The sequence below is a fragment of the Larimichthys crocea genome, chromosome XVI (assembly GCF_000972845.2).
Source record: "Larimichthys crocea isolate SSNF chromosome XVI, L_crocea_2.0, whole genome shotgun sequence".
Lineage (NCBI taxonomy): Eukaryota > Metazoa > Chordata > Actinopteri > Sciaenidae > Larimichthys > Larimichthys crocea.
The window spans coordinates 9,956,513-9,980,416 of NC_040026.1; the positions used below are offsets into that span (position 1 = coordinate 9,956,513).

At 43.9% G+C, this 23,904-nt stretch overlaps 1 protein-coding gene across 12 annotated transcripts in view; it reads left to right on the plus strand.

Annotated features, from left to right (window-relative positions):
- raraa (retinoic acid receptor, alpha a) overlaps positions 1 to 23,904 on the plus strand; it is a 134,560-nt gene that overhangs the window by 4,128 nt on the left and 106,528 nt on the right. For 7 of the 12 annotated variants that reach the window (XM_019261956.2, XM_027289581.1, XM_027289583.1 and 4 more), the window contains exon 2: positions 13,227 to 13,296. The exons of 3 other annotated variants lie outside the window; for them this stretch is intronic. The gene's annotated coding sequence lies outside the window, so the exon portion shown is untranslated. Of the gene's footprint in view, positions 1 to 13,226; positions 13,332 to 23,904 lie in introns of all 12 variants that reach the window. 2 more of the 12 variants (XM_027289582.1, XM_019261964.2) reach the window with 1 other exon arrangement.

Sequence of the window (23,904 nt, forward strand, 5' to 3'; positions counted from 1 at the left end):
GTCGGGAGAGCGAGAGAGCAATTAGGTCAGAGTGGTAGAATAACTTGGTTTCATCCCAGCCTTAAAGCGGCAGGGTACCTCACTTCAACTTACTCTTTATATTCACCTCCAACCTTCAGAGTGAGATTTTCAAAGAGGTCCAAGGCCAGTGGGGTTATCAAAGCACTCAGAGAGAGAACTTTGTATCTCTCTGTTTTATAGTCTCATGATAAGATGTCCCAGAACGGATCATTGGTTGTGATATTTTAGGTTCCTCGCAATGTTAATTTGCCTGAAGAATCAGGCCACGTTTGTCTCCTTTTTTCCTAATGAGGCTGAGCTAAAGACCCATATAACCTATTATCCTGGTTATTGATTTGGAATGTGTTTCAAGCTATGTATTGTGTTGGTAGACCTTGAAACCATTGACATATTTATCCTCGGAGCTTTTTTCAAGAGAAACCGATCTTCAAGAAACACGCAAAAACCGAAATAAATTGAAGGCCTTGTGTTTCTGTTTGACTTGTTCTCACATGATCTGTGTCGTAAAGTTTCCCAATAGCCTGTTGTCCCATGTTTGAGATTGCGTTTCTACCATTTGGCACGGGAATGTTCTGGCCCGTGTCACACTGTTTCATTGCCCCTGCCTCGTCACAGGGTTTTCATACTATTTTCCACACTCATTTTGTACCTTGGCTTTTTACGAAAGTGTCTCTGCCCAGTCGGACAGTCCCCCGGCGTGACGGCTGACATTTTCAGTGAAAGAGGCCTATTGTCGGTTCTTAATCCCCCTCCACCCTCCTCTCCATAAAACAATGGTATCAATTGCTTCCACTGAGTACATCCACAGCTCTGAGTGAGAGACAGACTGGTCGGGCCTGTTAGCTAGCCTGCCAGCCATCCTACCAGGCAGCCAGGCCCGACCTCGTCGTTCCCAGTGATAGCTCTGCGCTGCCCACAGATTCCTCTCCAGGCATGTGTGCTAATATTATCTCTGTAGCACGAGAACCTTGATCGCGGCTGCACTGCCACCTCGTAAATGCACAAATAATGGCTTGTGTATATATTTATTTTCCCAGGGAGACAGTGGAGCAGACTGGTGGCTTCGACACCCCCCCACCCCCCACCTCCTTAATGAATGGTCTCCTTTCTATTTTCCTTCATTTTCCCCAGGACACTGCCATTAACTTTGACAGATGATATGTTCTTTCACTGAAACAGTGATCCTGAGCACACTGTCACTGGAAATTGGATTCGTACACCCACCCCTTTGCTGCTTGCATTTTCTCCATCTCTCCTTCTCTCTCCGTCCTCCTTTTTCCTGTTGCTCTCTCTCCGTCTGCACTGAGGGACATGCTGTTAATATTCCTTTTAGAGCTGCACTGTACAGCGGAGCTGCCAAGTTAACCCTCTGCTGCCACGAGTCAGACAGCTAGCCAGATAGCTGGTGTCACTTACACAGATGTCTGACCAGCCAATCTGTCCTTAAGCGCTCCTTGATAATACCAGCACTGCTCCGTGCCCAGTGTGTGTCTGCAGTCAATTATGACAGTGCAGTGATTTGTGGTCGGTTATGCAGAAGAATAAAACCTTCCATTTTCATATTTACTTTGTTGACATTGGTATAATTTCAGTCTTAATCTTTTTTTTAGGTAATTTGAAAATTGGACAGAATAATGCGAAAATGTGCCAGACAGAGAATATCCAAGTAGATAAAAAAGATTAGGCTTGTCACACAGAGTGACTCTATATTATGGCTTATCATTATCATTATTCTTTCAAGTCCCCAAGTCTGTTTAGTTTATAAAACAGTGAAAATATCCATCCCAGTTTCTTAGAGCCCAAGGCAACATCTTCAGATGTTTTTTTTGTTCTGACCAACTGTCCAAAACCAACAGATTTACAGTGATGAAAAGCTGAAAATATTCACTTTGGAGAGTGGTTGGTGTTTCTTGACATGACAGACAAATCTACTCCAGGTTCCAACAAGAATGTATTAAGATGATAGCGGTTATGTATCAGCTGGAATCCCCCTAAGTAAGACACTTAGACGTCAGCATCCTGAGCAGTGGCCTTGTCCAGTTTCACTACAAAGCATCTTAACACAGATTTTGTGCCTCCTGTGTGGGCGTATGTGTCAGTTGACAGTGTATTACCCAGCTGCTGTGGATGCAGCTGCTCGCACATTAGCTGGAGTTGCTAGGCCACATTTATCAGTGTGAAGTGAACACCGCGGTGGAGAGATAATGGTCCTGAACAAAGATGATACCGGCCTCGCCGCTGCTAGCTCGGAACAGCTAGCTGGTTGTAAGTGTGCTGAGCTCACAGCATCGTTATCGCACCGCTCTGCTGTCCCGGCTTGTGCCCGCCAAGTCTATGTAGCTAGTGAGCCGCTGCTACTTATTCTGTCTCCATGGGCTGTCATCACAGTGCAGAAGAGCCATCGCACCAAATCACTGTCATGCTGAAATGTTGCAGTACAGAGCCTGTTAGACGACAGGAGTCCCTGTGTTTGCAGCTGCAGGAGTGGACGTTAAGTTCAAAATAAGCACAAAAACAGCAGCAAAACATGATCTCGCATGTTAATTACATTTAGCCTTGTGCATGTTTGTATAGCACTAGTTAATCTTCCATGTCCTGCTCCCGTAAAAGCTAAATAAATGTTTGTTTTGTTGGCAGTTTCACATAAATAAATTGCATGTACAGTGTACATGTATCTGTGAGGAAAATATCTCAAAAATGCAACCAGTGAACTAGGCCTCCGCCCGCAGATGTTTGTCAGCGAGAAACCACAACTCATGGATGTAAATGATACTCATTCAGTCAGTGAGACTGTGAGACACTATCAATAAAGGCGGATCCTTTGATTGGTTTTGTACTTCATTCCGTGTCAACATAATTTCCATTTTTCTTGGCTTTTTGTGTCGCAGTAATAATTCTGTAATATGGCGCACCAGGCAGCATATGGCTGCCATTTATGATCAACAGCCTCTGTAAAGAGGTGACTGGAATATGCAAATGTCTGCATGCTAATGGAATAGTAATGTAATGAAGTACGTTGTAGATGGGCAATAATGAGCTCCGGTTATTGAGTGTTGATGGCTTCTTCTCTGCCAGCCTTTGTTGTTTCACAAGCCGCAGCTTTTCTTGTTTGTTCTTTCATGGCACAGATACACACCATCACCCCAAAACACATGCGTACACACACTCACACAGACTTAGACACATGAACATTGCATTTTTATTGATTCATGGCGTTGGGCGAAAAAGCATATTGATAAATACCTGGAGTACTTGCCCAATGAAATTGTCCAACTAAATTGGGCAGAACTGAGACAGATGCAGCGCAGTAAATTAAACAAGCAATCTTCTCTGTTGGGTGACAGCACAATGGTGATTAGGGTTTCATGTGAGCTGCCCTACATTATTTATGGCAGTGCTGTGGGCTGCCTGCAGTTGAATAAACCCACAGTCCATTGACTGGGCACATTACGGGAGGCCGTCTCGTAGCGAGAGGGGGAGTTAAAAATGGCTTTATTTCCTCTCGAGGAGGTCCATTTTCATCTAAATGAAGGTGGAAGCCCCAAGCGTGTTGTTTCCAGGCCCTGCGTGTGTGAAATGTGTTGACTGTGTTCCAGGAGGCTTTTTCGGCACCGCTCTGCTCCGTGTTCCAGGGTGATTTCTGCAGAACCTTTCATTTGTACACATCAGCCGTTCCTAGTTTTCTTAGTCACTGCCTACTCAACTTGGAGCCCATTACCAGTTTGCAATTTGGTGTGTTTTTTTTTTTGGCTCACTTGTACTTAGGAGTGTATTTTTGTCTCCAGGTGTTATTTAATATTGAGCATCTGATTCTATGTTTGCATTTTTCTACATAATAAGAGAAAAACCCACATAGCTGCTTTCTTTTCATAGTCTCCTACGAGAGTTTGTGGTCTGTATTCTTCTGCATATTAAATGGCATAAAGTTTTGGACTCTCTCTCTCTCTCTTCATCCACAGCATCAAATTCAGCACCGTGACCACCTGCAAACTGGCACTTTTTTAAAAACCCAGTCTGGCTTTGCTCAGTAACTCTGGCTGCCTGTATGGAAAATATTAATTTCAGAGCCCGGCTACCGTTTATTTGTTCACGCTGCCTTGCACTTCACTCACTCGCAGTGCAATGCCGTGTATTAAGGAACAGGTTCCACTGTTTATCAGAGCGCGATGGATTATGATAAACAAAGGATCGGAAGAGACTAAGCTTTATATAATCCATGAAAAAAATACCTTGATGGCCTCAATCCTCATCCTGCAGATCAGCCTGGGACACACCTAGTTTAAGCTTGCTATAACCACAGGCTATGTTTTTTTTTTCTTAACAAAAAGACAAAATGATTGAGGCTACATCTGGACCTCAATACAGCTACACCAATAATTCTGAACACTGCTAGTATATTACAGATTTTCTTCTTAAACCACATTAATGCACATTAATACTAATGAGTTCATTTATTGATATTAGTTTCTTTGAGGATATTCTGTGAAACCAAAGCGAGGAGGGGAAAAACCCAAGCACAACAGGATGTGGTTGTTACAAAAATGGATCGACACAATCAAGAGTATTAAAGAAACTTATCTTGAGGGGCTTTAGGCTGCTTTCTCGTATCCCTGCACCAAACACCAGCCTTCTATTTTAAGGGAGGGATTTCTGCCACTTCTAAGGGTGTGGGCTTGACTCAGAGACTCCAAATCAACCTCACAAACAGAGATATTGTGTGTATTATGTCTTTTTTTGCAGTAGACATATCTGTAACGAAGAACTAATCATCTCTAGACGAGATCAATAAAAAAAATGCTACAGAAAATTTGATATATCCCCGTGGTGTCAGTATGCCACTATGAATGTGGAGTAGAGGTGTAACAAGAGTCAGTCTGTCTTTTTCACTGCAGACTTTTTGACACGTCATATCAGGAAAAGCACAGGTGTAATTGAGAACGTTATAATGGCTGCATCCCATTTAATTTAGCCATTTCAAGGGCCTGGTTTTCGTGCACGAAGGCTCACTGACATGGCTTACTAGGACACTGAGCCACTGTTAATGTTATTAGCAACACCTAGGCTTTGTCTGCGCTGACAATTTAACAACATTCTTGTAGGACCTTCATGCTGATTTGAGTTGCCCTGAAAACACATTGTCCCTCGCTCATAGCACAGAGAGCCGACCGGCGTGGTTCATCGGCGAACACAACGCAGGAAGCAAGAATGTCAAAAATGAAGTGAGAACAGTCTGCAGAGCATTTGGACATTTGCCCATTGTTACACCTGTGCACATGTGAAATCGGCCGCCTTCCTGCCCTTCGGCTCAGCCCTGTTCCCCCCTAATATTTTAGCAGTGCCTGAAGTGTTGAACCGTTGTGTTGAGCTCCGTGATAATCACTTATGTTTCATGAACAAACAACAGCGTGACAGGGATGATGATAGAATGTCTGTATAATGTTTTCTTTGTTCGGCTTGCGGAGTTGTTGCAGGTCATCTGGTTCGTTAGATGACAAATTGAAAACAGGTGTGCATTGTTTCATCATGCGAGCAGCAAAGTCGTGGAAATCTGTGAAAGTCGGTGTGTTCGTGCGCGCTCATACTTGAATTCAAATATGAAATAACAATAATAAGCATCGTTTTTTTGTTTGTTATTTTATAGCCCTCGCTTGCTTTTCTGTGTTTTGCCTACCCATGTCCACACTGTTCTCTAGCGGGGATCTAGCAGCATGCTGTGAGGCTGTTTTAGTTCAGCTTTAAGTTGTTTTTGTGGATCTATCCCTGGATTATATTTGACCTCTATTGCATTATATTTATAGTTAATAAACCCCATCTTCTTTATGCATCTCAGCCTATTTTCAAACATCCTCCATCGAGCGGGATGCCGGGCCAGCAGCACCTCTTAAATTGTGGATTAAGGGAGGGAAAGTGAAAAATAACTTTTCACTGCGTTTGGACCGTCTTAACGCTCGAGCGCTTCCAGAGATTTGGAGCCCGAGTCTTGGCTTATGTTCATAACTGAGAACTGTTCATCTTTTCTTCTTGGATGTGTGGGACATAAAAATGTGATTCCATTCTAATTTGTGTTTTGTTTGTGCACTTTACTTTAAGTAGAATCATTGTGGCTTTTCTGCCCATGCACAAGTTATGAAACTACTAACAAGAAGGAAATGTTTGTTTTATTTGTGAAATTAGCTGTCATCTTCACTTTGATAGATGCCTGTTGCGTGAGTGTGTCCTAATTGTCCTCCCTCACAACAGTGTGTTTTCATTCTTACATTGGCCTCTGGCCCAGGATACCCACTCGAACTCTTGTCCACTTGTCCAGAGCACCGAAACACTGTAGCGCTGCCGTGCTTCTTCAGAGAACCACTGTCGGGCAGTCCCCTGAGGCTGGAGTGTTTTCTGATAAGTCTGTGCCAGATCTGGTCTCCGCACTCAATTGCTTCTTTGTCATTTCCTCCATGTGAATGTCAGTGTGGCTGAGCTGCGGCTCCATGGATTCCCAGTGTTCAGATACCTTGCATGACTTCCATCAGGACAGTGCTGCTTGCCTCCCCCTCAACCACAACCGCAGCCCCCTCATTCTCCAACCATTGTTTTCCTATCGAATGAAACTTATTTTTTAGCCTCTCTCATGAAGCATGAAATACTAGCTTTTATATTGGCATTGGCAGGTATTTAAACTTCTGATATGATCCAGGCTGTGCTCATTAAATCGTCAAAATGATGTAACATTTCACTGCTGCTGCCGTGTGCCAGAATGGCATGTTTTTCCACTTAGGGATTCCAATATTTGTCTCTGTCATAAACACAGGGCATCTGGTTGCCAGTAGTGGGCCCAGCCTTCATTTGGACTTTGACATCGAAATGTGCTGAATTCTTCAGAGAGAAGCTGCCTGGCTTCTCATTTAGCAGCTTGCGTAGGTATGATAAATGTTACTAATCACCTATTGACCCCGAGAGGTCAAGCCTTTGGCTTGTCGCCCATCACCCCCCTCCTTCCCGCTGTCTTCTCTCTGCCTCTGTTCCCTGTGGATGGGCCTTTATCTTGATCAGGCATTAGTTTTTCTCTCCAACACTGTTTGTCCACCAACAGATACAAGGCAACATAACTATGTACTTTCCTTGTTTGCAGTCAAGTGTGAGTTTTTTTTTTCTCCCCCAGATTTATTGTTCCAAAAATATCTGTTATTTGGCCTTGTGGCCTTGGAAATGCATTCATGTTGTGAATGTGATTAGATACAGTGAGTCAAAACAGATAGGCTTTCCTCTCCATGTGTCCCGGCTTTAGTTTTGCCCTTTGCACTTTTAATATCAAAGTTTTTAGGGCCTTACTGAAGAGATAAGTAAATAGAAGAAAGTGTGAGATTATCAGGGAAATAATCTTCTTGAAGAAATGAATATGGTTGAAATACCAAGGACAGTGTACACATACACACACGTTGAGTATCTATACTGGATGGGGTTTCTCTTCAGCTTTTTTTTCCATCGGCAGTGTAAAGAATCGCAGAGGAGCTTTTGTTCTTTTGAAAATCCACCTGATAATGTCGGTAGCTGGCTCCTTGCCTGGTTGGATTTAAAAGACAAAAAAAAGGAAAGAAAAGAAAAAACTCAGATGTATCCAGTGCCCAGCCCAGTGTTACACACTTTACACACCCAACACAGTGGCCCAGATTTTCTACAATACCCCAGTGAAGCAGCTCTTCTGTTTGTAGCCTTTAGAAGTGGATGGAGAATTGTCATTTTCGGTAGGGAACGCTGAGAGTTGAAGAGTGCAGCACAGGTATGAAAAAAAGCAATGCCGTCGACACAATAACTGCGCCAGCATGATGCCAAGTTCTCTGGGTTCACAGTCCCCTCTCTCCATCCTCTTACCCCTTCCCACCTTAATGTTCCACATGAGACTGATTGAGCCATTTCGTATTGCTAAGCCGCGTGAAGAGTGCTACTTTTATAATGAAAGAATACTGCTAAATCAAGGCTTGACAAATCTACTTTCTCCATGTCGCCATATTGAGGGTTGGCGGATTAGACGCTAATTTTAGTGCCACTTATCTCTTCAGCTGCTTTTAGGTATTAGTTCCAAATAACAAAAACGTGTGAAAATGTGAAGGTTTTTGGGGGTTGGATAGGAGGGTGGTGGGAGTTGGGTATTGTCAGGGAAGCAGGGCTGTGAAAAAGAGATTGTCTAGTGGCAGCGAGGGCCTTTGCATGAGAGTTCAAATTTACATACAAATCTCCAGAAAAAACAGTATTTGTGGCGGTTGGGCAGAGGGCAGTTGTTAAACGGAAATCTTTTGAGTTTTTTTTTTTTTTCACTCGCCATTGCTCCCACCGCACACTGTCTCAAGTGGCTTTGCGAGATCACAAAGCTTGATAGAGTTGTCAAACAACCCAGACCATGAAAAATGTAACAACTTTGTTTTTCACGTCTTTTCGTTTTTTCCAGAAAACTGGAAGTTTACAGAAACTTTAGTGATTTGTAAATGAACGTGTGATGAATGAACAGTTAGTGCATGTTTGTTTTAGCCCTCTAGTTTCTCGCAGACTTACTGCAATTCAGCAGTAACTTCATCTTGTCTAAACAAAATCACTTTTTCTGGACCTATGCTAATGTCACCGAGACGCCGGTAGTTTAAAGCTTCACTCGCGCATGTATTTCGCTACTGTGACACGTCATCAATACTAAACAACCATCAATACACCGCTGGAGGCAGTTGCATTTAAAACAATGGAGGACACAGCGTTGGTGTGCATTCAGCACTTTTGAATAGCCGTCAGCTTATTGATTCTCCTTGAAGGTCAGCATCAATTCCTTTCTGCCCCGTCTTTTCTGTTTGTGACAGCGGAGGGCAAATGCATGTTAAAAAAGTTGCTGTTCAATTGAGTTGGGAGGGGGTAGACCCATTAAAAAAAAACAAAAAAAAAAAAACAGGCATGGCGGTTTCCACTTCTGCTTCTCTTGCAGAGGAGACCTTTTCGTTTTGCAGGGGCAGTGTTTGGGTGCGATTATGTAATCCATCAGGGTATTACCATAAAGAAGAAGGGGAGTGGGAGGGGTGTGGTGGTGGGGGGCAGGGTGTCGAGGGGTTGGAAGGTAATAGTGTTGCTACTGATGATCATCGTCTAGCAACTGCCCAAGGGCAGGAATGTTTTGTGCGCCGATGTGTCCGACAGGTGGCTAGGAGACGCTAATTGATTAATGATCAGGGTGATATATGAGCCCCCGCGGCCAGCCTAAACATAAAGGCTCAGAGCACCGGTGTCGCCCTAAATCATTTCCAACCAGGCCAGTAAACCCAAAACAGTTCCCTCATTAGCATATGAAAGACCAATTGGGAGGGAGACTGTGCCTTCCAAGCCCTTTGTAGACCGCCTATTGTCAGAATCCTGAGTCTGAATTAACAGGCTCACATTTAATGCCAGATGAATAATGACAACAAAGATGGTTTTATGATTAAGGGTCACTCAGCGCTAATGAATGATTAACATCACCGTAATCTAAGCTTTTGATATTGTTTGGATTTTGCCCCTCCTTTTCCTGCCTCTGCATAGCTTTGACAATATCAACACTTGCCTAGATGATTGTACACATAAAAAGAAGTTCTGCCCGCAGCGCTGTATGAGATGCAAATTACTGTTATTCTACTTCAGTGTGTAAAATATTGCTGTAAAACTCAAAGTTGAATAGATGTCTTTTCGCCATGTGTTATAGTAACTATATTTCCTTATAACTAGAGGTGAGACAATTTACATTCTCTCTTTACTTGGGTTTTGGCTCTCTACATCACGAAGCTGACATATTTTCCATTCAAGCAGTGTCAGATTCTTCTTGAATGATTGAACATGAGTGGAGTTCACCTGCCCCCAGATGATCATATTTTGCACTCGGTGTTCCATATAACACAGTCATTGTCAGTGGATTACTCTCTCTGAATATCTCTCTCACTTCCTCTCTCTCTGTCTCTTCCTCTCTCACTCTCTCTCCAGTTATTTACCATTCCACAGGGGGCCTTGTGTGACCCTCTTCATTGTTTTGTTTGGATGACTCTGAAGGACAATGGCAGTCTGGAGCCTTGGCCGGCACTCAGCTTGTGTGAATCTGCATCTTTCCATTGGGAGTGCTGTCCTCCGATGTCAAGAGAGGTTATGTGATCTATGTGTGACTGAAGGGGGTTTCCACCGCCGAGAGTCGGAGCCTCAAGGAGAGAGGGGTTTACATTGTGTGAATGCGCGTGCGTGTTCACATTCTGCCGGTAGAATTTTATAGAACCAAGCGAGTTAAAACAACACATTGTGTCTGTTTTAATGTGAACTCATGACTCTCGCCGCAGGCCTGCCGTTCCCAAGTAACCTCGCACTTGGAGACTGCTGGTTATACCCGCAATCGTTTTTTTACGCATTTGTACTGAGCGGCGGTGGAGGCGTGCTGCTGTCACAACCAGTAAGTGAATGTCCCAAGGCCGATGAATGATTTCATGTGAGAGGTGGACCGCCTCCTATCAAACCTTTTTAACCATCAGCACTTGAGCAACCCAAATCCCAGTCCCAGGTGCCGCTGCGAGGTCCTACATTGAGGATCGGGTGACCCCGCCGTATTCACGTTTCAGGCTCTCCGCTTGGCGAGACTGCGGGTCCCCGAGCAATCGAGGCCTTCTAGGTGCTGTAAATTGGGTTCCATTTAAAAAGCAGATGGGCTTGTCTGGCAGGGCTCCAGCAGTGAGGGCCTCTTCTTCTTCTTTTCTGTGTGTGACAGAGAGAAAGAGAGAGGGAGAGGGAGAGAGAGAGAAAGGTGAGTGTATTCACCCATCAGCAAGGATAATGACGTGATTACCCCAGGCTACTCCTGTCCCTTCTCATCAGTGTATAGACTTTAGTCTCGCACATGCATGCCCAAGCACACACACATTTCCGAAATATGTGCATAAACTCTGTCCTCATTTCATCCTACCTGCCCTTTTATCTAAATTAGGCTGTTCTTGGTCTAGTGGACACACAATTCAGACACCATTCATGTCCACAAACAGGAAGTGAGGGCGTGTGATAAGACGGGAAGTGAAATGAGGAGCCATTCAGGGTCTGGGCACAGGTCAGCTGATTGGCTGATTGTGAGGTTAGGATAGAGAGTGTTCCGCTTTAAAGTGTTGTCAGCTCGAGGAACAAGTCTCTCATATAGTAGATTATAGTATATATAGATTCTCATATAGTAGATTAGCGGTATAGCTTGGAGCTAAATGCTACATACAGCATTAGTTTGAGTTGTTACATGTAAACTAATGCACCAAAGCCGAATGGAGGTCCAGTTCAAAGCTACAGTAGCACCATTATTCATATTTTAAATCTCATGGAAAGCCAAAGCTTTTTCAAAGAAACACAGGTACATCACTTAAGTAGCTTTTATTCTAACTGCAAAATGGTCCAGAAGGTTTAGAGCCTGTTGAAGAAATATTGAGCCACTGTGCAGTATTCGTACCTTGGCAAACCCACACTGATACATCTATAGACACTATAATTAACAGCCATTCATGCTAGTGTCAACAGGAGCATGGCAACACAGGTTTGTGAATCCTATAATGTTCAGTTTCTATGGACTGCCGTCTATTATATTATCTTATACTATGAGGTGTACTACTGCATATTTTCTCTCTTCTTGGAAATGGGAATACATGGTGATCACAATACAAGGTGAAGATAATACGTGGCATTGTATTTTAAGTGTTCATGATGTAAGTGTGCACACCCTGTCGTTAATGGGTTTTGTGGTATTAGACAGTACAAATATTACATGATTATTTGTAATGCATAGGTCTAGAATTACGATAATTTAAGGATCAGCAGAGGCACCACTTGGCAGCGATGTCGGCTTTGCCTCTCTTAGGTCTGGGCTTCCATCTACATCTCTGTCACACGCGCTAAATAAGCACATGTAGCACAAAGGTGAGCTTATAGGCGATGCACGTGAGGCGCATTTGCTTGTAGAGAAACATTAAAAACCTGTTGCGTTCATCTGGCAAACACCTCGCATGGAACTGGAAATGTGATCGATTTCAGGTTTGGAGTTTTAGCAAAGATAAACGTGTTGCTATTTGACTGTCCTCAGGAGCTTGGGATAACAAATTAGTGTGAAATTCATTTGCTGCTTGCAAAATGGCACCAAGGCCGCTTTGGCCTGGAGGGAGGTGTGACAAGTGCATAGTGAAGTGAAATAAAACCAAACAGACCACAGTTTTAAATGTCATTGGTTTCTCTTCAGCATACTTTTGGAAAACCCTGGTCCACCGCTCTACATTTTATGGGAGCTGGAGGGGACCTGTATGCTAAAAAGAGATGGTCTGTTTTCTCCTCAAAGAAAAAGACAGGATAAACTAAATGCTTTTGAGTGCTCTTGACACAAACCAATTTTCTATTCAGTATTATTGACCATGATTGTGTAGTTCCGTTGATTCCGTGAAATCCAACAAAGTGCCTTTTAACATTTGCAAACCATCCTATAATTTTCGTCCAGTTGTTTTTGGTTAAAAACAATCCTGCAAAACATTTTCCATGCTTTCTGCCACACAAAGGTGGCGTTTATCAGAGCGCTTAAGTGCCATGTGACTCTTTTCATTTAGATCTGCAACCAGACATGTTGGTACACACGTACACGCATATTTTAGCAACATGCATAAACAAAATGACATCGTTCACACACACACACACGCACTCCAGACCAGCGCCGCTGGATCCATGTGTGCGGCAGCCATTCATCTGTGCAGCATAGGCTTAGCTGTCTTTATGTGAAGAGTTGACACGCCACTTTATATTTGTCTCCATCTTGGCAATGAAGGCGCCTCTGTGTTCCTATTTGTGCATCAGGCTAAGGGGATTTCTAGGCCGCCACCTGATTCACATTGCTGTAATTGAGTTGTGGCCATAAGCACTACTGTGCCTGCCGAGGCCCCAGGTAATTCACACACCACAAAAGCACTGTTTTACTCCACTTTTCACATGATGTCTGGGGCACAAATGTAGCGAGTGAGAAAGTCCAATCTATTGGAAAAGGGCGTGGAGATTACAGGGAGTATGAGAGCGAAGGAAGGAAAAAGAGTGTAAGGGTTTTTCGTGTAGTGAAGCAGTTCTGTGCCAGTGAGGCTTGGGAGTCACTGAGTCTGCAGCACGTGGATAAGGACCACAAATCTGTTGGTTTCAAATATCTTTCTCTCTCTTTCTTCCTCTCTCCTCAGAGCTTAGGAGCTGCAATCGATTCAAGGGGAGATTTCCTTGGCCAAGGACAGGGAGATTGACGTTTTTGGGGTAAGCCCGAATTTGTCGCTCCTGTCAAACTCTGGGTAATTGGACTTCTCCACACTCCACACTTGTGTCTGTGGATACCAAACACCATGTTGCTCTCTATACAATAGCATTGTTCCCTGTCATGTGACTGCCATGTTGGCTTTTTGTGGTTGTATCGAATGTGTTGGTCATAATTGTTTTGTCTGTGTTTTCCCCATGTCATATCTTCTGCTTCTCACTACCTTAGTAAAAGTCACCTTTTATGTACAGCTGAAACCTGTAGAATCATACACACACACACACACACACACACACACACACACACACACACACACACACACACACACACACTACTGTTTAAAGGTGGTGCTCTGTCTTGTGGCCTCCATGCCGCCAGTGGTAGGATCAAGTCTAATCCTGGGTCTGTTGCATCAGAGTTGGAGCTGGCAGTAGGGAGATTTGCTCTGTCATGTTCAGGCGACAAAGACCAAACAAAAACAGCCATTCATCATTAGGATCTGGCTTGAAGAACTTGGATCATCACTCTCTGAATATAGACTGATTTACTGAGTCTGATTCATCTTCCTTGTGTCGGCTGCAAAACATTGTGGCAGCAGAGAGAATAATAATAACCATTCATTTGATTCTGTCCTTCCCCTTTATTTCATTTCACGTTGTTTTGCCAGAATGTTAGCACTTTAATGACTGGCAGGAAGGAGCTGAAAAGGTTGGTCATCCAATCAAAGTCCCAGGAAATGTGGCTTAGTTTGTCCTGTCCTGTCCTATTTGGGTTTCTCCTGCCTGTACAAACTTGTCTTTTCCCCTTTCCTGTCCTGTCAAGCCCTGTCTTGTCCTGTCCCATCCTTTCCATCCTTTCTTGGCCTTGGGGAAACGTGACCCACCCCCTCCCCCACCCCCAGACGGGCACTTTCACTTATACCAGCCTTCAAGCAAAAAAAAAAAACAACAAAAAACAGAAAGCACATGGTATGTGCACCAAGATGCCAGCCAATACCAAGAAGAATGCAGACAAATCGCCTCCTTCATTGGGTGCCCACGCCAGAGAGGGTGTGTGTTTTTGTGCCCAAACACATACTCACACCCACAGAAGACGTCCATGTGTTGTAACTGGGGATGACAAGTGGTCTGGCAGACACTTCCATGTTAGCAACCAGTTTGGCATACGGGTGGCCTGATGGACAAGACTAAGGCTGGCACTTTGGTCTTCTGTGCGTACAACTCTCAGTTCCTCTCCATTCTTTTATCTTTCCTCGCCTTTAGATTTGTGTTCTCGGGGAAATTTATCCCACTGTGTTGTCAGAGCTTTTGTGAGGTTAGAAACAGGCGAAGGCAGCCAGAAAAACATGTAGGAATTACTGTAAATTAGGTCAATTTTCGAATTAGTTTGGCTGTCCTTTTAGTTGTTTAAGGGGCATAAAACCTTATTCATCTGCTCATGATGATACGTCACGTTTTTGGAAATCATGTAATTATTCCATTAGCTGCTTCATTTATTCATTGCTGTTTTATTTTGTGAACTGGCAGAAGGTACATGCAATACTTATACGCAGTGATTTTTTCCAGTTTTTCTCTCCCTCTCTTTCTCCCTCTCTGTCTTTGAGTTAGCAGGTTTGGGGTTTTCATCTCCACATAAAGCGGTATTTAACCCTCCCTTCCCCGTCATAATTCAGACCCACTCTCATACATGGGTTGGGAAGCTGCCCCGGGAGTTGATGTGGAACACATGCCTTTAATGATTCACACTCTGTGTGCGGTAGGTCGATGGTGGCTGCCGAGCCCGCTGCCTCTCCCTCTGTCTAGAATGGGACTTTTTTTTTTCAGCGTTGTGCTTTTTTTTCTCTCTCCAGTCCACACATGGAAACTTCAAGGAAGGTGAAATCTGTTGTTTATGCACAGTTGTTCCTGTATAATGGCACTTCTTACTCTCCTTCGAAGCTACACAGAGTTGAATAATCAGCACTCGACACCTTTGTTGTTTAGCCAGACTTGGTCTTTTTTTGTCTTGCCACCATGCTGCAGCTGCTTTTGTGATCTTACTTATTTATTTTCCTAGATTCCCCTGCGTTAGATTAAACCTGCCTTCCTTGTGTGGCTGTGCCAGTTTCTTTGAAACTTTAATGGCTCATAGGCATTTTTTGCTCTTTCAGTGTAGTAAATTTGAATGTGGTGTTTGGTACAAATGGAGCTTTTACAACATTTCCACCTTCTGATTAACCAATTTGATTTGCCAGATTTACTCCAAATTTGCAGAGTTATGGTTGAGTAAACTACTTTAGGCTTAGTTGGTATTTTATGCTGCTGTACTCATTTATTGTAAGGAATTTGAATAACAAGATATTGTGTGGCACCGACCGCAGAATAGCAGAAGTGTGCTGCATGTCCTGCTGCTTACTTGATGTAAGTTTTTTAGGTGTGAGTGTGCACTTTACCCACATCAATAAAAGTTTGACAAGACTTTATGAATCTCATTCAAACAAATGCAGCCAGAGCTTTCCCCCTGTGCATTCTTCCACTTAGCCATTTACTTCTCATTGTGTATGTGAAATGGGGAGTTTCTGGCTGTACAGTCAAAGAGCAGTGAAATGTGCCAGCACGTGACAGGGAGTGGGCGCTGTCCCGCCATCCAAGCTGACATAAATGGCTTCCTGTTTTTTGCTTTCACCCAGTCCCCCCCAACCTCAGCCTACATCTTTCCATCCACGCTTCCATCTTTTGTTCTTCCCCTTTTCTCTCTATATCTCTTCCTCCGTCTCGCCATCCTGGGTCCCACGCCCCTTTGTGTGCCCTTGTCTGACCTTTCCTTCCTCCGCTCACTCACACATACGCACGTCTCTCTATCTCCTACCACAAACACTGAGTGGACATCACGCGTGCATGGTATGAAGACAAACGGCTCATGTCCTTGACATAACATGCAAGTGAGCGTCTCTTTTCCTTTTTGCACGGAGACAAAACTTGCGGGTGGCCACAGCACTCACGATAGAGACTAACGCACTTGCTGACCCTGTTGACAGAAGGGCTCATATGCAGTGGATGAGTCAAGAAATGGCATGTATACGCCAGGCTGAGGCATTGTATTAATGTGCAAGAGTGATGTAGCTATTGTTTCACTGGCAATAATAGATCATACTCTTGTTATGTTTCAAGGAAATGTTTATGTGTGTTATTGGAGGTTAGAATAGTTTACTCTTTTGCATTAGTGGGAGAGCATTTTAGATTTCGACTCTTTTCCCACAAGTGCTTGACTTAATACCCACGAGTTTACCAATCCAGTTTACTGTGTTTTTATGTGGTGGTGCTCAGTTTTTACAATACCCATAATCCACAGCATAACAAAGTGCCACTCGTAAAGCATCGCTTTAATGAAACTATGCCTTTGTACTGTTTTATGTACAGTGTTTTGAGTAAATTGGTGTTAATTTGTTTGGGGTCATAAATTAGGCTTTCTGTTATAACTTGTTTTATAAAGTTCGGTGCGCTCCAAACTGAGATTTGGAACAACAGAGTGAGTGCTTGAAGTGTGACTGCTGTAATTAATGAAGAGACCTCCCTGGATTTAAGTGTTGCTACAAAGCACCACCCGATACTGTATGCAGAAAACCCGAGCCACTCTAGGCGAGAGGGCGTAGCTAACAGTACCGAGCAGTCTGCAGTTCCTCTTTGGGGCGCCTCCTGACAGGAACTTGGCAGCAAGGAAACATAAACAAATTCCCTGTGGTGGGCTGGCAAGCTGGGCGGCGCGGTTCCCCCCTGTTACCATACATGCACAGCACAGCTCGGCTCAGGCTAGCCCGCTCAGCTCAGCACCCGCAAGCTGTGAGAAATAGATCTTAAAGGGACGGGTGCCGCCTGCGCTCCTTAAAGGGGCACAGGCCCACGCTGTATCTTCAGTCTGTTTTCCTTGTAGTGGTCACAGTTGCATACGCCGACATGTTTGCTTTCCACTGCATTGTTTCAGACTTGACAGTGATGTGTGTTAATTCTGGTGCACTGACCTCCCGGAGATTTTCAACAACGCCATTTAAACGCTGCCTGGGGGAGGAAAACTGCAGCCAGGGGTCCCAAAATGGTTGTTTGTGCTGAGGTAGCAAAAAGCTGAAGCAATGATGATGTAACGATGGAGGTTGGGGAGACAGAAGGGAGGCCTTGCAATCTAGTATGGAAGAGAGCGAACGAGAGAGGGTGTGGTGGTATACTACACACACATGCACATGCTTATACACATGTGCAACCAAAATGTACTCAAACATACATGAATGTGCACACACGCTTATTTATACATATGTGTGCACACAGAGACTCACATGCCTGCAGTTTTCTCTCCCGCTCCCTCTCTCCTTCTTTCTCTCCCTCAGCAAGCACAGTGGTGTATTGTGCAGCCTGACCTGGTCCCTGTCCAAAGGCAAAGAGAACCCAGATTGCTGAAACAGAGGGCCCACTACTAACAGGCCGGCCAGGCTGTAGTTGTTATAGCCTGCTATAGACTTCCAAACCAATGGGGACTGTTAGCTGAGCCCAGACACTGTGTGCATCTGTGTGTGTGTGTCTGCGCACACACGTGCACATTCTTTCTGATCAGCCACAGAAGGGTTTTTTTGGACAGCACTTGCAGGAGCCGACATGGCACCTCAGTGCTATTTCATAAGCACTGGTAAATGCATTTGCCTGACTTTTAATAGTCCTTCGTCTCCACAACATAGTCCAAATGCACTATTTTCAACCGTCCTGTAATGGTGGTGCTGGTGGAGATGGGCAGCAGAAAAGAGGGCAGTGGCGAGTAGGAGGAGACCCTTCTCATACTACTAGGAGGATTAAATATGAATCCTGTTTTTTCATTTTTTTCCTGGAGTGGTGATGGATGCAAGAGCCAGCTCACAGTCGGCCTCACTGGTTTCAGTCGCCTGCCTGACTGGCTCATCTGTGTGTAGTTACATGTGATTTGCACCTGCATGAGTGTGGCATAGTTGCAAAATAAAGCACTTTAATGATCTGGAGTTTAGATATTGGAGAAAGATGTTTCTGGTAATCGATATTTAGGGATTTCAGAGATTCATAAAAGACAGATGACAGCTCCATAAATGGTTTTCAAGTGACAGCTAATATAAATCATTGATAAGTACACCTACAGTACCAGTCAAAAGTTTTGTTACTTTCTATGTTGTAGATTAAGACTGAATACATTAAACCTATGAAATGAGGTAAACAAAAAAAAAACACACAATAACAATATATGTTTGATATTTTAAATTCTTCAAAGTAGCCATCTTTTAATTTGATGACAACTTTGCAGACTCTTGGCTTTCTCTCAGTCAGCTTTATGAGGTAGTCACCTGGAATGAATTTCCAACAATCTTGAAGGAGTTCCCACATATTCTGAGCACTTGTTGGCTCCTTTCACTTCACTCTGCGGTCTAAATAATTCCAAACCATCTCAATTGGGTTTAGGTTGAGTTAGGGGAGGCCAGATCATCTGAGTACTGCGTCACTCTCCGTCTTTGTTCTTGGTCAAACAGCTCTTGCATAACCTACAAGTGTGTTTTGCGTCACTGTCCTGTTGAAAAGCAAATGACGGTCCCAGTGAGTGAAAAACTGATGCAGTTGCCCATTGCTACAGAATTCTATTATGTCAGTCATGCTGGTTAAATGTACCTTGAATTTTAACCTTCACACCTCCGCCTACAAGCTTCATGGTGGGAACCACACATGCAGACACATCTGTTCTCCTTCTCTGCTTCTCACAATGATGCAGTGGTTGGCACCAAAAAGTACAAATTTCCACTGGTCCATTGCTTGTTTTTGACATCTTATGGATTGACTGACCTTCGTGTCATAAAGTAATGATGGCCCGTTGTTTATCTTACTATGCTGAGCGGTTCTTGTCATACTTTGAGTAGAGCTATTTACTGTATGCCAAGAATCTAAAATATAAAACACATTCAGCTTTGTTTACACTGTTCTCATATCACCAGTGTTTATTTACAATTGTCTTGAATCTTGAATATGAATGTGGAAAGATATGTAATAAAGAAAACCATTGAATTAGAAGATGTGTCCAAACTTTTGACTGGTACTGTACATCAATGGAGTCCATTCCTACAAGTCATTTCAGCTGTGCAGCTGCACTGGACCATGAGTAAACTTTTATACAGAATTATTGCAGATGCCTCAAGAGCATGTAAAACTGGAAGTGGTAGGGGATTATGTCACTGCCAGACATTTTGTGAAAGTAACAATACTGTCGTTTCCCCAACTCTGTGTGTGTGTGTGTGTGTGTGTGTGTGTGTATACATTTTTTGTGTGTGTGTGTGTTTATGTGCGAGAGGGAATAGAACAGTCAGTGCTTTCTCTGTGAGAAGCAGAGGAGTGGAGGAAGAGAAGATGGTGACAGAAAGTCTTAGGATCCACTGACAGAGCACAGCACAGGCAGCTCGTGACACTGCAGTGCATAGACGGGAAGACGGAAAGAGAGAGTAGGTTGGAAATAGAGGAGAAGATGGCACCAAAAGTGAGTTAGAGAGACAGAAAGAATCTTCCCCCACAGGAAGATTGTAGATGAGGACACTGAAAATGGGAGATTAAGAGATGGAGATGAGGATGTGCACTCCTGGCATGGCAGCAGGTCTCCTGAGATGCCATTAGCCGGTGTGTGTGTGTGCGTATGTGAGGGACCAAGCGCATGTACAGTACGTGATGTTCTCCATTTAACTCAGTATGTAAGCCTCTTCTTAATGCACATACATGGCCACGTTTCTATTGTGCGTATGTGTGTCCCGGCACTCACGTGGAATAAAACCTCCCACCAATAAGGTAAAGAAGACAGCATCAAGGGCCCAGATGTATCCACCCCCCACACATCCTCTCCCAGGTCCCAGTAGGCACATCTCTGTAATGGCCCCCTATCGATCCTGAGGCCTCCTTGTCCACACTCAATGCCCATCGATCGGCACCTCGCAAAGAGTCTCAGAGGGCTGCTTCACATCCTGTGGCTTGCTGTGTAGATAGTGTGCACTGTGTGCATGTGTGTAAAACAGCGCTTGTTTATATTTTAGAGAAGAAACCTGTGCCTGCATGCCTGCACCTTCATACATGTGTACACCTATTTGTGTGCATGCGCAGGAATGTCCGTGTCCATACCTTTTCCGACAACCTCCCTGTTTCTCATTAATGTAGCCCGGAAACCCTCACTAAAATTGTCTCAGTTGCACCATGAAGTGAAGGCCTTACTCTCATTAAACCATGAACGATGCAGGCCTCCGCGTCTAAAACCTTGCAGCATAAAGACATAAACACCCAACATAAAAAGACTCGCTCAGCCACTCTGCAGTCTCCCACAAGAGAGACAAGACAGAAAAAGAAGAAAAGACTCCCTCGCCTCCCATGTCAAAAAAAAAAAGACTGATTAATCAGTCAAGCCACATGAAAACTTTGCTTGTTATTGTTGCTGCTTGATTTATTGAAGGCCTGGATCTGGGTCAAGCATCCCCCCTTCTCTCTCTCTCTCTCTCTCTCCCTTCTCTCTTCCTTTTTTCTTACCCTCTCTGCCTTTTTTTCCCCTACCTAAATAAGTGCCCACCCCCCACGTCTCTTCCCTTTGTCTCTCATCTGGTTTTCTGTTTTTGTTAAAGGACAGTTGATTAATGGTGCCACAGACAAAGCCCACAGTCTGCTCTCAGCCCGGGCTCAGATAGGGCTTCACTCTAGGTAAACCAAAACACATGTGCTCTGGACAGCCACTGGGAACCCCTGAGGAGAGAGGGAGAGAATGGGAAAGAGAGAAGAAATTAACGACAGTAGTCGCTGATGCATTATATACAGTGACATAGGGTCCTTCCTGCACTGGAAAAAGTGTGTATAAAAAGTACAGAGCTGAGCTGACATGCTCAGGGTGGGGCCTTTTACTGCTGTTTGTGCGTAAATAAGATTTAGTTGCACTACGCTAGCCTCTATAGTTTCATTAAAATATAAAGTTATCCTTCTGCTCAGACTCAGCTTCACCTCACAGTGTGCGATTGCAAATATTTACTGATTTAAAGAGACGTTTTAACACCTGAGTACTGTTTCTTGCCTGCAGGCTCCTCGGGAGTGAGTGCAGTGCCATTGAGAGTCTTGCAGAAGAGAACTGCCTCATTGAATGATAAAGGAACATATTACTATGACTGCATTGAGAGTTTTATTGTCAATTGGGTCCATAATGGCAGCGCTCTGACACTCATGTCATACTTTACCGTTACAAACCTGTGTGTTTGTGTATTTATGTTTATATGCTTTGGCATGGCCTAATTGTCTGTGCTCGCTGCCTAAGGTAAACATGCCTTTTCAGGAATTATTACCCAGACGATATGATGGTTAATAACAATGATGTGTTCAGTTATACTGTATTTACCTACTGAATCATCCCAGTCTCAGGGTAACCCTTTCATCCAACAATAAGCCCATAAAAAACAACATAATGTCGATTATGTTATATGAGGAGAGATTATAAATGCAGCCCCTCTATGATGTTTGCTCTGAACTTGAGGGGTCCTCCTGTCGTCCCTGTTAGTACTGTACACATGTTGTAAGTGTGTAAATCATCCACCCGAGATGTTGCCACACTCATGATTTGTTCAGTGTTTGCGCTGCATTCACGCAATGTTGGTAAAAATGGGAAGAACAGAGAAGCTTCCTGTTATTTGGTGTTTTAGATGTGCAAGCATGCTGTTTTTTGTGGTGTGATGTATTCGGAGCAATTTGTTAACAAGTGAAGCCAGATGCAAACAAACATTTAAAATGTTCCGTTCGAATTAGCTCGATGGCTGGTGGCTTTGAAGGCTTTGAAGCCATTTTGCCACAGTTACGATGACACTTGTTTTCACCAAGTGGGAGACATAAAATCGTCACTCTCAGAAAGCCTCGCCCACTCAGCCTGCTTTTTGTTATATGAACAGTGCTACCACCCAACCTGCAGCATGCGGGCCAAAGCAAGCAGGGATCAAGTGTTGTTTTGGAGGCAGAGAGATCCAGGAGAAGTCTAGCTGGTCAGCAAGGTCACCGTCCAACATCAACACAACCAGCACTTTGCAAAACTGCGCACACCCAGAGGAAGGACGGAGCTGTCTTGCAGAAGTTGTTGCAGTCATCCACTGTGTCTCACCCAGACAATATGTACCTGCCAGTTTCCTGTCTTTCCCAGCTCACAAACGAAGATGATCCCAAAGCTGTCCTCTGGGTCTGTGAGGGATTAGCTGTGGCATGTGGACTGCCGGAAGAGGAGGCAGGCAGAAAGCCCACAAGCAGTGACTGTAGCCAGTTAGCAGCACTGCTTTACTAACAGAAAATATTCTCCATCCAGTCCTGTCCCCCATTATTGATCTGGATTTGTCGGGAGTCTTAGGAGAGGAGTGTTAGTCCAAGTATGTCGATGAAAGATATAAAGCAGTTTAGTTACCACTTGTGTAAAGAAGAAGCATAAGAGGTACACTTCAGGCACTGCTTGAATTCAAGATGAGTGAGACATATCATATCAACCAAGGACATTAATGAGAGAAGTGTAAGTTGTAATGTTCACATAATTATAGTAAGTTATTCTAAATACTCAAGGGAAGGAAAACAACACAGGAAAAACTGTCTGTCTGGTTCAAGTCCCTGAATGTTTGACACACATTGGCATGATTTCAGCAGGCTGATGAGAAAATTCACTGGGGACTGTTCACAATAGGCAGACTAGCTGTGAACTGGGACTAAGGTGGGTGTGTTCTTTTTTTTTTCCAAAAGAAAAAGGGGGCTGCATTTCCGGCAGGCGTCTAGCAGTCCAGAGACGGAAATGCATTCTTTTGCACTTTCCCTTTCCAGCTCTGCACGTGACGTACACCATAGTACTTGCTTAAGTTTTCCTTCCAGTGCCATACTGACAGGATCAGGAACAAAAAAAAACAAAAAAAAAACACTGTGTCCCACGCTCCAGCTCCATATGCAGTAAACTTGTGGTGAAAGAGTCAGCTGAGTCTCCGCTGATGGGTAGAAACCAGCTGAGACGAAATGTGTGCAACACATTTTTTCCTCTTTTTTTTTTTTTTTTGTAGTTCTTCTTTATGTGATTCACAACTGCGCTAAAGTCTATTAACTGCATGACTGACATTGCCACTGAGCATGGTGCTGACAGAGAGTGAAAAAAACAAACAAACACACAGCCCAGTACAGGTCAGGTCTTCACCTAGATAATCAGAGTGATGGTCATGGCAGTGCTATAGGTGACATGTCACTTGTTGACGCTATAGCCCGCTGTGAGGTCTGAGCACTGTAGTCCAAACAAGCATGGTTGTCTGCTCTGATGAGCATGGAGCCAAGTGGCTCATCTTCACTTCATTAGACCGAGCGCCTGTTAATAATTCATGCCCCGCTTTCCCTGGAAGCAAAACCAAAGGCTCAGCTGTGCCTGTCTGTACATATTCCTTGTCAGCGGACATTTAAGCCTTTTCCCATTTTGGACTACGAGTTATTTACTCACTTACTCTCCGCACCCTGCTATGTGCACCTGCCTGGATGAGCAGATGATGCTGTAGTGCCAGAGGCAGAGGTAGAGCGGTTTTGGCATATATTTATTTTTATCTTTATTTATTTATTTATTTA